The sequence below is a fragment of the Lytechinus variegatus genome, chromosome 8, assembly GCF_018143015.1.
Source record: "Lytechinus variegatus isolate NC3 chromosome 8, Lvar_3.0, whole genome shotgun sequence".
Taxonomy (NCBI): domain Eukaryota; kingdom Metazoa; phylum Echinodermata; class Echinoidea; order Temnopleuroida; family Toxopneustidae; genus Lytechinus; species Lytechinus variegatus.
The window spans coordinates 2,192,043-2,201,023 of NC_054747.1; positions in this window are offsets into that span (position 1 = coordinate 2,192,043).

An 8,981-nucleotide genomic window follows, 5' to 3' on the forward strand; every position below is an offset into this window, starting at 1 on the left:
TCCTCAAAACTAGAAGATTTTGTCAATGTTTTTAATTTGTATGATATTGTTTTGTCTGGCAGAAATAAAAATAGGGCCGAAGGAAAATATGTCTTTACAGGGATATGTCAAAAATGCTAAAGCTGACTCGGGGGCCTTGGCCTTGTACATCAAAGAATCTATTAAGCACCAGGTTACAATTATCAATAATACCTCAAGCGAATTTGTTGGATAAAGATAGGTAATAGTATCCATGACTCATTTGAGGAGCAGTATATCTGTTTTGTTTACTTAAGCCCAGAAAGCTCAACCTTTTCGTCAAAAGTAGATTTAATCGATGCTATCATGAAAGATATCGTAACTTATAAGAACCGAGGTAAATGCATAATAATGGGTGATCTAAACGCTCATACTAATACCTTGCCAGACGAAATTGAATACGATTCAGAACGTGATGGTATGGGTATTACAAGTGCCTTTCACGTTCGACTGTTCAGATATCTATACAAGGGTAAATCGAGACAAGGCCCGTGAACAAAAGAGGCAAGACGTGATTGAACTTTATGAAGCATGTGATCTAAGAATAGTAAATGGACGTAAACTTGACTGGGAAATTTACTTGCTATGAGGCGAATGCCAGAATTCCCTCTGTATTAGATTATGCTCTTGTTGAAAATGGTGCTTTGGATGACATATTATACTTCTATGTTGATGATCTCAATATATTTTCTGATCATTGCCCAATTGTCTTATCTTTAATATCACCCACACTTGAACGTCAAAGACCGTGTGAAATAAAAAAAAAAAAAAAGCTTTGAACCCCCATCCTAAAGCTTATATATGGGAACCGCATATAAGTGACGCAGCCTTAATTTGCTAAAACGCTACAAACACCTGATATATTGACCATAATAAAAGAAATAAAGGAAAAGGTATATTGTACAAATGCCATTGGTATTAAAAACACAGTCAATGATGTAATAAACTGCATCTTAACTGTCGCAGATAAAGCGATAATTAAAGTCAAATGCCTCGGGCAAAAAGCACAAAGAAAAAGAACAGAAAGAAAATGTTTAATGCTGAATGCCTTGCTCTTCGGCGTCGCGTTAAACTATTGTGTAGACAAGTGTGTAAAAATACATTTGATAGAGGCCTCAGGCAGCAATATTACACCATGAAGAAAAGGTTGAAAAGAATGTTAAAAGAAATTGTACGTAATAAGAGAAATCATATAATTGACAAGCTAAACAATCTTCAAAGTGAGAACCCTAAACTTTATTGGGATCTAATTAACCACCTATAGAAAAACTGCACACTGATAGAAAAAGTCCAGTAAATAACATACAACAAAAGCAATGGTTTGAGCATTTTTAAGAACTCATGAATCACAAACCCCTACTTTCAAAAGATTAAAATGGAATTAAGAATCATGTACATAAACCGAAACTGCATGGCACGTTTTCATCTCTTGATTTTAAGATCACTCCCAATGAACTGTGCATTCAAACTTTGAAGAGAAAGAAAGCACCAGGAAATTATGCTATTTTGAACGACAAGGTGAAAGCTGGAAAATTTGTGTTGTCACCAGTTTTGTCAAAGGTATTTAATTTAGATCGAACGAAGGGGTTTCATTTGATATGAATGGAGAAAAACTATGCACTGTTAAGGAAATGAAATATCTTGGTATTGTTTTCGCAAATAATCATGATAAAAGATCACTTAAAGTGGCCGCAAGGGATTTAGCTGATAAAGCGAGAAGAGCATTGTTCAAATTGTACAAATCTTTTGGTTCCTATACTCCCAGCAATAAACCCTTGTTGCATCTTTTCGATGCAATGATACAACCGATATTACTTTATGAATCTGAAATTTGGGGTACTGATGTTGGTTACACTTCGTAATTCCGAAGCTTCGTAATTCTGAAGGTTCTTTATTCCGAAGGTTCGTAATTCCGAAACACGTAAATTGCCTATACCTCGATGTTCGTTAATCCGAAAACGAAAAAGGGTTCGTTAATCCGAACATTTGTGGCTTTATTCCGACGGATCGTTATTCCGAAGGTTCGATAATCCGAAAACGAAATAAGGTTCGTTGTTCCGAAGGTTCGTTAATCCGAAAACGAAATAAGGTTCGTTGTTCCGAAGATTCGTTAATCCGAAAACGAAATAAGGTTCGTTAATCCGAAAACGAAATAAGTTTCGTTGTTCCCAAGGTTCGTTAATCCGAAAACAAAATAAGGTTCGTTAATCCGAAAAATGAAAACCGGGAGAGCAGAGGCAGAGGCAAGGGAGGGGCGGGGGACACTGTTGCCGTTCAATTGTTATGAGGATGGGAAGGCAAGGGCTGCCGAAAGAATTTTCGTTTGGGGGTAAAGCCAAATAATGAAACACATACGTCAAAATGGGCACTTTGGTGATATCTTCACCTCAAGATTATCATCTTCTTGAAGTCATTGTGTGTTTGATAGTGAATTAAGTAGAGAAAAACTTGTTTGAGGTGACTTCTTATTATGGCAAAATGTACATTTAGGCTTTATTTTTCGGGAGAGAGTATAATGAGCGAGCGGCTTGGTAAAACAAATTCAAAGGTAAAGTTGTAACACGTTTTGGGGGGTCAATTATTCTTAAAATGGCATTATTGCGAGGTGTTGCAAGCGTGAATCACAAGCTAAAACTTTAGGGTATTCAAATAAAAAATGAAAATAAGTTTGTAAAAATCCGAACAGATTTCTGCTGTCATTAAAAAAAGATGTGCATCTTAGTAAAGAATTAACACGAGCGCAAAACGCGAGCTTAAACATACTGACCAGAAAAGATATATGTTAAAGAAAGCATTTAGTGACCTCTTTAGGGATGCATATTTCACCAATCGAATGAGAGTGCGAAGCGGAAGCTGAAAATTTGCAATATTCCAGCCTGAAAACTTAACTTAACTTGTATACTTTAAAAAGAGTATTTTATTTCGAAAAAACATGAAAAACGGCATATTTATTTTTGATAAAGGAACTTTCCCATTTTGGGAAAATATTCATTTCCCTGTTTTTATTTCATTTTTGGGGTGCAGGTGCCCCCTGCCTCCCTCCCGGCGGATCCAACTTTCGTCAAATAGGGGGAGGGGCAAATTTTTTTTCAGCCATATTTTCCTCGATCGGCAGCTTAAAGTTGGTTTTTGTTTGTCTCTTTGAAAGGGTAGTCCTAACAGTCAATGATTAGCGTTATACTTATAAAATAAAGTATGTAATAACATCATAAACCCTTTTTTAAATAATGCGAGTGCGAGCTATATATGTTTTTTTTAGTATGATGGGTAATATGTTTGTGATCTTTAAAACGAGATGCCTATAATGTCACTAAATTTAGATAATAACTTCGAGCAAGAAGCGCGAACAGAAATTTTAAATATATAAAGCTCTGACCTGATCTGAAGGGGACATTTGAAGAACTTTTTCCAGTTAGCCATGAAGACGATGCGTGTTTCAATCAGTGGCGGCGGAACGTATTTTCCTTTTTTTGGGGGGGGGGCAAAGCCAAAAAAGGGGCCAATAGGGGCAATTTGGTGCAAACGGATATTTTCACCATGAGATTATCATCTGTGTAAAAAGGTTGTGTGTTTTGTAGTAATTAAATCGAGCAAATTTTTTTAAGTGATCACTGATTGATAAGTTATATATTCACGTTTCATTTCTGCGAGCGTAGCGAGCAAGCGGTTTTGGGAAAAAAATTACTGTTAAAAGGGCATCCTTGTGAAATGTTGCGAGTGAATCACGTGCTCAACTTTTGAAAATTTCATGTATGCCTAGAATGATAATAATGATATAGATATTATTTACCCAGGGAAGCCACTTCAGTTCTGAAAACTGTTCTCCCAGCTAATATTTTTTTACTAGAATGCTTAGAATGTCCAGTTTTCAGGTTAGAAAATCGGAAAAATTTGGCTCACGTCTGTCGCTCGCATCAAGTATTATTGAGGGACTCATTCTATAGCAGTATTTCCAAAATTTTCAATTTTAAGTTTGGGGGAAAATACATAAAATCAAATTTTCTACTGAGCCAAGTCACTTTATGCGCCTTATCCCATAAGATAGTATAAAATTGTTAGAAATTTATTTGTCTTTCATATGACACTAATGTAATAAAAAATAAAAATACAAACTGGTCTCGATACGAAGCACTATATGAAAATTTCTCCTTCTGCCAGTGGCACCTGGCTCATATATAACCCGGACTATAGGCCTACAATGAAAAGATAACCCTTGCTTTTCACATATATTTCATTCACAACAACTTTTTTCCCATAATTTCCAGTTGGCACTCCCTCCCTTTCAAGTATTGCTATTTCTCAGCTACAGCCTCGGTAATAATATATTTCATCGACTTGAGCACATAATCAACGTGGATTTGGCGCTTTAGAAATACTCTATATTATCATTATTATTATTTCAATTTGATAGTTGCCATGTAGTGTTGTAATATTATCAATTTGTGTATATACTTCATCATAATTGTACATATGAATTTGAAATTGAAAGTGGAAAATAAAACATTTTTAAAAATTAAAATTGTAGGCCTATATTGTTCCTCGGCCATTTCACAATCACTATCTTTCCTTTATCGTCATTTTTATTCAAATTCCTACATAGGCCTATAGGCCTGTATTGAGTCTTTCCTTCTCTTGTTAATTTCTCTACTCTGAAATGTAGATGATATAAATTACACCTTCAATGTTTGTTTACCGTTGTCAATCTATTTGTATCTTATTATTTTTTCAGCTACCATGTATGAATGTTTGAAGGTTCACTGCTATATGAACTAGGCTTATTACTGCTGCAGGAGCTTAACGGGGGAAACTGCTCACCTGTGATTTGTGTGAAGTCACAAATGAAAAAATATATATACATATTGAATTTGATATATCTATAATCTATCCTCATGCACCAATATTTCGAATATTTTCCTGCTATTCTTCCCGGGGGGGGGGGGGGCACTTTCATTGACGAGTGGATACCATGCGCGACCAAAAAACACGTAAAAAGGATGTCCTTTTCACGATAGGGCACGTTACGTACGTAACGTGATAAGGGTGTCAAAAACACAAAAATAATGAAAAAAGGGTATCTATTTCGCTAGGAAAATTACGTGTTTAGGGTCGAATTTGCGGGGATGATAAATCAAAATTAACAAATGTTTTATAAAGGATGTCCTTTTTGCCCCAACACTTCGTGTTTAGAGTCCGATTTGCGCGAGGTGTAGAAGTTGGGGTCGTACTAAACCAAATAGGGTAAAGCCGACGACCGAAGGACCCGTAACAACAAAACATTCCTGTACTTGTTTAGGGTTCATTTCAGGGAATATTTGCCAAGAGTGTCGTTTTGTTTCCAATACTTGTTAAGGGTAGGGTTTCACACGCCAAAACTTGTTAAGGGTTGCATTTTCAGAATATGGAAATTACGTGTTTAGGGTGCTTTTCGAGCCCCTTGGTCGCGCTGGTATCCACTCGTGAATGGAAGTGCCCCCCCCCCCGGCTATTCTTACAGTAAACTTTTTTGTCAGGAATCTCGGCGCGCGCCCCTTAATATTAATTGAAGATCAGAAAGACTAATCAGCGATCGAGAATAGAACATAGTTGCCAGAGTTGGCATAATTATGCTTTTTGGCATAATTTGGACCGCTTCAGCATCTGGCATTATGCTTGGCATAATTTGACAAAATTTAGCATAATTTTAGCATAATTTGGACTTTTTTGGTGAAACCATTTTCCCCGACCCTACAAAATGTGAGACAACTCGCCCTTGCTGAACCGAGGCCGTGTATTGTATTTCTGTGGGCCGGATGAGCGGTCTCGGGGTGACTGAGTTGTCTACCGGGTGAGTTGTCCAAAACATCTCTATGGATCTTACGTGTACGTAAGCTCCCGAAGGGAGCTAGAGAGGCAACTCTTTTCGCGCGGTTTTGATTTTCCAAAGGTTTTATACATAACAAACATGGCTGCCATTTGGCCAATTTGAAGGTTGATTTTGGAAGGTCAATGTTTAATTCATGATAATGACGTCAAAATACGCATAATGCACTTGTATGATTGGATAAAACGCTAATGTTTTATTCATGTCCTCATGCATTAAACATTATTTTCCGTCCCACAATTCCCTACGATATCAGTGCGAAGTGTCGTTCTTTTTGATTCTGCGAAATTCAACTTTATGAAATACAATAGCAAGTCTCAGTGGCGTAATTACGGGGGGGGGGCATGTGGGGGCACGTGCCCCCCCAATCGGCTGGCCAAAAAAAAAAAAACGGGGAAAAGGAGAAAAAGAGGGAAAAAGGAAGAGAAACGTAGTGGGGGAAGAAGAAATTGTTTATCATAGTATGGTAGTGGATCGTATTACCGAACACTTTTCATGAATTTGATCATATCAAACACATTATTCCAATAAAATTCACCAAACTTTCACCATAAATACACAAATACCTACAAAATATAAACATGCAGAAATTTTGCCAAAATTGTTTTTCATTTTTACGACATCAGCTTCCAATCGGACCCCTCTTCGCAAGTGAAATATTTTGGTCACTTGAAAAGGTATCGTATTACCGAACGTGTGTTTTCTATGGGAAAAGTTGGGAAAACAACAAAGTCACTGATGAGCTATTTTGACCATATTTTATTGTTTTGAGGATATAAAGACTTCGAAATTGTGTTTTTGATAATTTTTCATCATTTTTCTATTTAAGTTCCCTTGGAAGGAAGTTGCAAAGGTTTGAGCGTATTTGATTATTTTCTGACGCATATGATGCGCGCGTTCGGTAATACAAGGCGGTCGGTAATACAATCACTCACTATATTATGTTATGTAACATAAGCATTTTTTCACAACTTTACTTTTTTGCTTAATTGTGTCTTCATTGTTCCTGGCGCTCACATAGACTTTTTAACGAGATATATAAAACTGCTGTACTAAAGCCTCCCGTTTTCAAATCAATGTACAACAAAATAATACATTTCCTCTCAATTAGAGTTATTATTGTTTTAAGTAGTAATATATTCTTTTTTATGACTACTGAAAGTTATTGCCCTATTTTAAGGTCTTAATATAAAACATTTTCTGTCCGTGCTAACGTTCGCATTAGTGGATTGGTGAGATTTATGCTCTTCATGAACTCCTAAAATCAGTCCTTAAATGTCAATTTTTCTAATCTGAATATCAAAAAATTTTAGCTCGCGCTTCGCGCTCGCAGTATTTCATTAGTGAGATGCGTATGATAATCATGATTACAATGACTTCAAAAAGTGCTCCATGTGTTTAGATATAATTCTAACAAAATCAGCAAGTGCTTGGCACTTGCATTAGATTACTATGGTGAGATATGTATACTCTGACTTAATGGATTCGTAACTATAGTCCTTAGAATGCCCCTCTTCAGGTCTATATTTCCTAAATTTTCAGCTCGCGCTTTCGCGCTTGCAGTATTTGATTAGTAAGATACGTATGATAATCACGATTACATGACTACAAAAGGTGCTTCATGACTGTGTTTAGATGTACTTCTAACAATTTAAATCAGCAAAGGATGGCACTATAGCATTAGATGACTATGGTGAGATATTTATACTCTTAATGGATTCTAACATATAATCCTTAAAATTTCCTTGTTTAGGGTCAGTATATACAAAAATTTTAGCTCGCGCTTCGCGCTCGCATTGTTTAACGAGACAGTTAAGTATCATGATTACAAAACAATTCGCTTATAATGTCAATTTTTAGCCCTCAATATATAAAATTTTCAGCTCACGCTCGCATTATTTAATCAGTGAGATACATATTCGTTTGATGGCACTGCATGTCCTTAAAATATCTCTATTAGGTCAGTATACCTGACAACTGAGCTCCCTAAGTGACCCGAAATTTTTGCTGGTGCCCCCCCCCCCCCATGCCGTGACCCACGGTACGCCACTGGCAAGTCTAATTATATGTTTTTAGAATTGATGTTCGAAATTTGTTTAAACTTTTTTTTCCAGATGTCTTGTTAAACCTTAAACTTGAATGTTGTAGGTGTTTTCAGATGCCTTGATATACCTTATAAACTTGAATGGTTTAGGTACATGTGTCATCAGATGCCTTGGACCTTTGACTTGACTTCTGTGTTTTCACTTTCCACATGCCTTTTTATACATTAAACTTGAAACTCGTGTGTTCAGATACCTTGATATACCGGGTACATACATGAAACTTGCTGCTGTCTTTCCACTTGTCTTTTTTATACATTACACTTGAATTTTACTATGAGATCCCTTGCCATACCTCAAACTTGATGACTTGTTATACCTCAAACTTTACTTTTGTAGTTATTTTCATATGCTTTGCAAACTTTGACAACTAACAAATATACATGCCTTGTTATACCTTATTAAGTAACTGCATAGCCTTACAACCAATTCTATTCAAAACCAAAAAGAGGTACCTCCCGTTAGTGTGCGAATTGCAGAATCGAGCTTATATGTCGGTCAATTCCCATGTAAAATGTATGCAGTTGGCAAGTACATGTGTACTCCTGTTTTCATGAAGTAAGACTGTTATCTGCTTCTGAATTTTGGTAGCTATGTAATTGTTATACATGTTGGTAGATGCATTGTTATGCTTGTATAGATTTGATATTAAGTCATGAGTTTAAAGGTCAGAAGTCTGAGGTATTTCATTTTGTGCATGCACACATTATAGATTATATCAAAATACTTATGTTGACTCAGGGTCTCTGTGAAAATACCTCACAAATAAGCTGCAGATGCCAATAATTATACCAGACATATATGGAAATATATGCGTCATTTTGTGTTGTTCTAAGCTTCTGGTTGTAATTCAGTTGTGCATAGCGCATGACAGGTGTTGATTCATGATGTCATAATCGCAGTTAAAGAACAAATGGGTTGAGAAAAAAAATATACCTTTTAAAATTTCATTTTAAGCAGTCACAAAATTTGAGACAGAAATATTCAATAATGTTGTTAAT